Raw genomic sequence first — 7,717 nt, 5'->3', positions numbered from 1 at the left:
TGTTTTAAAGGCTTTATTTGCCAAGTGGTTTGTTAATTCCAGTTGATAAGAGGAGTTTAATTCCTCTTGCAAGAGAAAAGAAAAATAGGGAAAGCTCATTTCCTATGCTGAAGCTTGTGAATACAAACTCTGTCAGTGTACTTGGTTTGGGGCGATTGAGATGTAATGTGCCTTCTGTGCTGCATGGAGCTCCAAAGCTTGTGTTTGAACTGGGGAGGCTGTTATTCCTCTGGGGCAGAAAATAAATACTCAGCCATCAAGTACTGAAATTAAATTATTAATATAAGTATTAGTGGTTCTAAGTGGTAAGTGATATTTTCATTTTTTATTCTGAGTTGATGAGTTTTCTCCTTCTCTGCTGTGGGAAAGCCTATGATCCATGCTGTGGCTGAGATGGAGTCGTGATTCCAAAAATGACTAGATCCCTTTTTGCCTGCTGAGATTTGAATATGGGCTTCCTTGGTTAGGAGCGTGTTGGCTTTTTGGTCTGCAGATAAGTGTTTTCAGGAGAGCAGCAGTGGCACGTGGGAGGAAGCTCTGTCAGGTGTGTACCATGGTCCTTCTTGTGCTCGGGAATAACAAGCCCAGTAACATCTATTATTAGCATTTGGAAATTGTAAGCAAACTTAGCCATTATGTAGTGGGCTGAGTAAATAGTTCAGGAACTGTGTAAGTGGTGTAACAGCTGGATGTTCTGACTCAGCATTTTCCTGTAGACTATAAGGCGACAGCGTTTCCGTACAGATGGGTGGCAGCATATTTATCTTTTCATGTTTTCTGTTTTTCCTTTCTGAACCTGGCTATGGAGCTGGGATGGTGTTTTTTTCAAGACCTGGGGGGAAGTAAAGCTATCTGGGTTTCAAGCAGGCAGATGCAAAGATGACAGGAGACCAGAAGAAAGCACTTTAGCTAGTTCTATATGCAGTTGCTGTGGAGAGATAACATGCTAATCAAAAGGAAACATATGGCTAAACCTGTGTCTGTGGAAGTTGTGTGTAATCATAACATGAACATAATACAACTAATATCTGTGCATGCTGATAATCTGGCTAGAATGAATATAATTGGGTAAGTTTGCTAAAATGCTACCACTGTGAGTTAGTACTTCAAGCTGAATGTTTTTCACATCTAGGGCCTCAATTGATATTTCTTTTTGAACTTTGCAATACAGATTGTATAACATTGCATTTCTTTTTAGGGGGGTGTACCTAAATTACTTGATGAAAGAGGAACCAACAGAGTAATTTAGCCAAGACAGCAGTCAGTATCTTGTGTGATTTCAAATTTGCCATGCTAGATGTAAATAGAGAAGAATGCCAGTTTCAGCAAAACATGAAACAAACAGGATCTGTTTATGATCAGTTCCAGTAAGGGGCAGTAAGCTTGTAATATATATTGGACTTGGGATGGAAGAAATCAGACAGGAATTTAGTAAAATGTGTAAAAAAGATCCCTTCTCACCTAAAACTGGTATTTCTGTCACTTATCAGTGAATAATCAAATGAGTTATGCCTCAATGTTTTTACAAGTTAGAGTTAGTTCCTTTGGCAGTGGACTGTTCCTTCATAGGTATTTCCCCAACTGTGATGGAATAGTAGTTATACTGGAAGGTATAACTTGGCCTTAATATTAAAGTATGTTGTTTTCCCTAAGACAAGCTGCTGCAGTGAAAAATGGTCAGGCAACCATGCAGTTGCAGAAGGGCAGACAAACAGGATGATGAAAAGCAATGCCTGGGACAGACAATTAGAGGAAGTGTCTTGTATGTGACACAATGTCCTCCCCAGCCTCCTGTCAGCTTCTTTTAATAATTCTGAAGAGATTAGGGACAACCCATCATAATAAGGACCATCAAGGCTTCATATAATTTTACTAGTAATAGAATTGACTAGAAGAAACAACTTTGAAACTTTTTTTTTTCACAAAAGGAAACCTGAAACAGGTAGCAGAATTCATAATAAATAGAATGTAGTATAAGGGATGTGATTACTAACGTGGAAACCAATCTGTTCTACATCTGTTTTTTTCCTGTTTGCTGCAACATATTGGTCTCTGGAGTTATTTCATGAGAGCAGCTGTCCAATAAGGTTATTCACCTAGATTTTTGTAATGCAGATAAGTACTGTTCCAATAAGAAAACAGGAAGTCCAGGGCCAACTTTTGATGTAATTACATTAAAGCTGAAAACTTTTTTTTCTTGTTTCCACCTAAAATACATGTCCATATACACCACCAAGAATTGAAGTGCTGGCTGGGGTGTGATAAAATACCATGGAGCCTGACTTCAGAGTAAAATCATAGAGGAAGCTGAAGATTTCTGATCTAGTCTAGATTGCAGGGAGGAGTGGAATAAGACAATTATTAAAGGTCCCTTCCAACCCAAACTATTTTATGGTAGTATGGAAAAGGGAGTTAAGGAGCCTGGAGTTCTGTTGGTGCTATTTTGTTACATGTTTCTTAAAGAGAATTGCAGCTCTCCTAATTTCAGTACTCTAAAATAAAAATTAGTTGTATCTTTTTAGATTTTAGGGACATATTAATCAGTGGTAGATTCTACAGTGTTTGGGATTCAGAAATAGAGACCAAAAGATTATTATCCATTGGTAAAAATATAGGCTTACATGACTCTGAGGTTTATTTCAAAACTACTTTGATTCACTAAAAAAAAAGAACTAGTTCTAGTGAAGAACTGATGTAATAAAAATGTAACCAAAATATTATCTTTAAATATACATATAAAACAAATGTGATGAAAAGACATAGACATTTTTGAAACTTGTGGAAAACTAGTCAGTGAAGTGGTGACAGAAATGTGGTATTTCATGCTGTTGGCGTAGTTACTACATAAATTAATTACTCCTGAAATTGTATGCTTTGTGTACTGCATTATAGTGTGATATCAAATTAATTCCCTCTGGGATGATTGGTTGGTTGTGATATACACAATCACTCTTGTACCTTCCAACTTCATAATTCCTGGGAAGATGGAGAGACCCCAGGAACAGACTGCCTGATCAGTGTGAAGTACCATTATAATTCATGTTTATGTGGTGTGATGGGATGAAGTAAGGTAAATGAGAGCATGATTTATGATTAATACCTGATTTTTAAGATTCTAACTCTTAAGTGCATGTTCCTTGACATGGACTGGCAGGAGTCATAACTAAGGTCTCAAAAGCATCTGAAGAGTCTGATTTTGATACTCCTGATGGCAAGAGCTGTAGGAGGGCAGCAGTGCAGTGGGGACAGCCCATCACCTCGAACCCCACTGCTTTTGTGGGTCATTTAGGACATGGCACATGGGTCAGCCTTGTTACATAGAAGACAAACTCTGTGTGCATTCTGTAACAGTCTTGCTCAGCTCCCCAAATTGATATTTAGTGCTGTATAGTGCATGATGTATCTGCTAAACTACACACTTCTGCCATTTAACCCTGAGCATCAGTGTTTTTTGCAGCTGTAATGATAACAAGAAATCTAATTTTGCAATCAAAAGCAAAGGGGTGACAAAGCCCTGTACTATATCTGAAGGATTGTTTGTTACTTTTTTCTGAACAATGCTTTTTTTAACACAATGACCTGGATGGGTCCCTTGGAGCGTTTTAGCAACCAATGCAAAATACCACAATGAATTATTGGTTTGAAAAGCTGAAGTGTGTGAATGAACCTTCCAGCACACTTGACACATTTCTGCTTTGCATAATGAACCTCAGTAGCTCAACTCCATTCTCAGGAATGTTTCCTTCTTTAAAAAAGAAAAAGTTTTGGTATTAACAGTATCGGTTAATAGTCAACTTTTTGTACTGGCCATATCCAAGCCAGGCTGTGCAATCAACAGGAAAGATAAGAAGGTCAAACAGGAAGAGCTGTGCTGGAGTCAGTTTTGAGCAGAGCTGAGAAAGGCAGGGATCTGCCTGCTCTTTGCCAGCATGTTACAGTGGATCAGACCTGGAAAAGGTAGGGGAAGTCCTGTGCTCTACATCTACATCTCCTTCTTTTGCTCTGTTTTAGGTAACTGTGGTCTGGTATTTGACTGTGGGTTTATTGTCAATGTGTTGGCATTGCAGCCAGTTAAACAGATAATTTTGGTAGAGTTCTGTTCTTTGGTATGTCCATAATGAAATCACTGGAAAATATGTGTAAATGTGATCTGTCCCAGTTATGAGAACCTGCTGGGATTTTCTGTGCTGCTCTGTTTCCCTCTTCTAGGTAGTGTGGTGTCAGCTGAGCTGCAATTCAGTAGCAACAGCTCCTACTTTATTCCTCTGCATTATCTGCCACAGGCCAAATTCTGTCACATCTAGCACTCAGAAAGAAGTACTGAGATTCACAGATGCCTTTTATAGTTTTCTAACAGAGATTTGTTGTGTTGTTTTTTGTGGCTTTTTTTTTGTTGTTTTAAAGTATACCTAGAATTTATGCTTATTTTTAAGCAGTTATGAGATTGTGGATTTAAGTCTCCAGTTTTCCATATCTGAACTTGGAAATTTTGGCCTTATGGTGCTTTTTACAGCTGTGTTGAGGAGAGAATATATATTTTGGTGCTACTGAGATATAAAGTAAATTAATCATAGAGAGGGCTAAAGCTTTTAAAAGCATCTATTGCATCTCTGAAGCTTGCTAGGTCTATTTTGTTTGTAGACCAGCTGGGAACAATGATACCACTTGCAACATTGTTTACTGAGAATTGCTAACTAACCTAAAGTTACTTCCTTGATAAAGGAGTCAATCTTCCTTTTTTTGGAAAGCACTCAGATTCCTAAGTTTGTTTATCCTGATTATAGATTTACTTGCCTTTCTGTGGAATGCATAAAAATTGTTGCCTATATACAATGTAATAAGGGTTTTTTTCATTACGTTCATGCCTGTGAGTGAATTTCATAGAGATCAAGTCTGTGATCTATTCTCTAAGGAAAAAGTTTGTAATGATCTTGGCATTAAGATGTTTTTAGCCTAATACAGAAGATGTGAAATGTTAATTGAAACTGGAAGGAAGTAAGGAATAACTACTCTAGCATCAGTTTGGGAAAATGAACTAGCTTAACTTAGGACAGTATAGTTGCAAGACAGGTCTTTAGCAAGTCATTAGTACATTGTCCTGAGGCTCCCAGAGAGAAGAAGATGAATGAAAAAGTATTGTATTGCATACAGGTTTCAGGCAACTACTTTGGATAATATTTCATTTCATCATAACATTTTTGTATACCTTGTCCTAGTCTCAGAAATGTATCTTGAGAGAGAATCTGGTTCAGTGAATGTTATTGGTTTTCTCCTTCAACACCCTTTAAAAGGGAATGAATTGCTGTTCATGTCATCCACAATACCTCTTGAAATAATAAAAAAAAGGCAGGGTAGAAAAACAAACCTCAGCCTGCATGGAAAATCTCAAGTTATATATATTTTTTTTTCTGATTAGCTGGGCTTTGAAAACACTCAGTTAAAAGGAAGCAGCAACACAGAGAAAAGCATGATAAAGGAATTATTCTATTTAACTTCCAGAAGGAAAAACAGTGTCTCACTTCCACCTGATGTTCAACAGCTGTCAGATACTGTCCCTTCCTGCCTGCTGTGCACTGAGAGTGACCTTCTGAGCCTCTCAAGCCTGGACAGGGGCATGGGGCAGCACACAGAGCTGCTGGACACAGTCCCAGTGCCCAGGGAGCTCAGGCCACAGGGAGGGAGAATACCAGGAGTACTGAAGGTGCTGAATTATCCAGTGTCTGCCACTCCTCTTTCTGCTGCCTCAGAAGCTGAGTCCCCTGAGCAGTGGGGAGTGCCACATCTTGACCACACGGCTTTCTTTTTGAGTAGAGATTGGCTCTGGGTTCAGAAAAACAAGAAGATTATTAAGTTTTACGGCCAACATCCTGCACCAAGCAGGACTTTTTTGGTCAAGCCTCGAAGACCACGAGAAAAAGTTTTATCTACATTGTAAATAAAATGCTTAGTCAGTACACAAAATCTGTACATAAAAGTAGATTGTAAGAACTAGTTAGAGATGAAAAACTTTATATCGTGAGTCCTAGATCTTTAATCTTGAAGACCCTAATCTTGTATTTGTTGCTATCAACAAATGGTTAGTTGCTAACTTACCATTATACCTACTAGCATTATAGGCGTATGAAAAAATCTCTAATAATGAGAGTGACTCAAGCACTGCAATTTAATATTCTCTAAAGCTGTTTTATATTGGATGAATGGTTTTTTTCTGGTCCTGTGCCATTAAATCTGCTTTAATTTGTGGTGGGAAAGTTTAATAATTGAGAAAGCATCAGCAAAATAAATAGGATAATTATACTGTAGCTTTGCTTATGTGTCTTGGGGTACTTACATGATAGTTAAAGGCAAATAATAAAAGTACAGAGATGTCATGTGAATGTCTATGAAATCTTTGTCACTTGGAACCAAATTTGTGCCAGTTGGGATGCATTTAGATGCCAGATAAACATTCCAAAGGGTCTAGGTAGACGAAGGGCCTAGCTATGGGGAAGATTACTATTTTGTTTTCAGTACTTACACAAAGACTCGTGAGTTGCCATTTGGTGGCCAATGCAAACATTAAAAATGGGAAAGGAATCTGTCAAGAACACGGCTGCTAAAAATGTTGGAGGTTTGAGTGTTTCTTCTGTGCATCTTGGAAGAACCAAGAGAAAACATGCATAAGGACATATATGTTTTGCTCTTCTTTTACTTACTCTGATTCTTTTCCCCTTGGCTTAGGCTCTATGACTGAATCTTCTTAAACAGATTATATCCATTTTGATCTGCTCAATGTCCTACTTGTTCTTACATCACCAAGCTTTCCAAGTTCATTCACAGACCTGCATATGTTACCCTTACTAACAGAAGCTGATGCAGAAGACATGAACAATTTTATCAGTATATCTTCTCCAATTCAGCTGAATTCTAATAATTCCGGTCATAGTATGTTTGTTTTCCTAAATCTTGTGCAGGATGGTATTTTTGCTTGTGGTTAGGAGTTTATGGGAGAAAAATGAATAATCTGAGCACTGAATTTCATTTCCGGGATTAAGAGTAATCCTGATCTAAAAATAACAGCTGGTTTTGGATTAATAGAACAATGTAATTTAAACAACCTCCTTTGGAACTAAATTATCATTAATACCAAAATATTTATACCTCCATCAACAGGAGATACTATTGTTTACAAAATATGTACAGAAAAGTATTTGATTTCCTAGTGTGAAAATTGGAATGCATTGCATATAATCCTCGTACAGTAATGAAAAGAATGGTGTTAGCTACTGTCATTACTTCAAGGAAAAGATCAGCTATATAAATGGAAAAATGGATCCCTGGCAAAGTGGAAAAAGTGGATCCCTGCCTTTTGGCAGGCCTGTATTTTTAATCATTTGTAACTAAGTCATCAAGTCTGATGGGTAGTTTTTCAGTTTCAGCCAAATATGTCAATGAGAATGTTCTTTTTGTGAGAGAAGGGATAAAAATTACTTGTGTTTGAGTTACCACCTGTGTTTCATAGGCATATATATGAATTTTTACACATAGCTTTATATAGAGAACTGTGATGCAGCACCAAAAGCATCTTTTGAAAGTCAGCCTCAGCTCTCTGAAAGGCACTTTTGGATAAATGGCAAAATAGGACAATGAAAACATTAAAACAAAATCCAGCCTAGATTTCTTCATACTTCATTAACTTGTGGTAGATATGGTTATTATTTAATTCTCTGAGCTGGTC

The sequence above is a fragment of the Cinclus cinclus genome, chromosome 5 (genome assembly GCF_963662255.1).
Source record: "Cinclus cinclus chromosome 5, bCinCin1.1, whole genome shotgun sequence".
Taxonomy (NCBI): domain Eukaryota; kingdom Metazoa; phylum Chordata; class Aves; order Passeriformes; family Cinclidae; genus Cinclus; species Cinclus cinclus.
Note: the sequence above shows the minus strand (reverse complement) of the source record.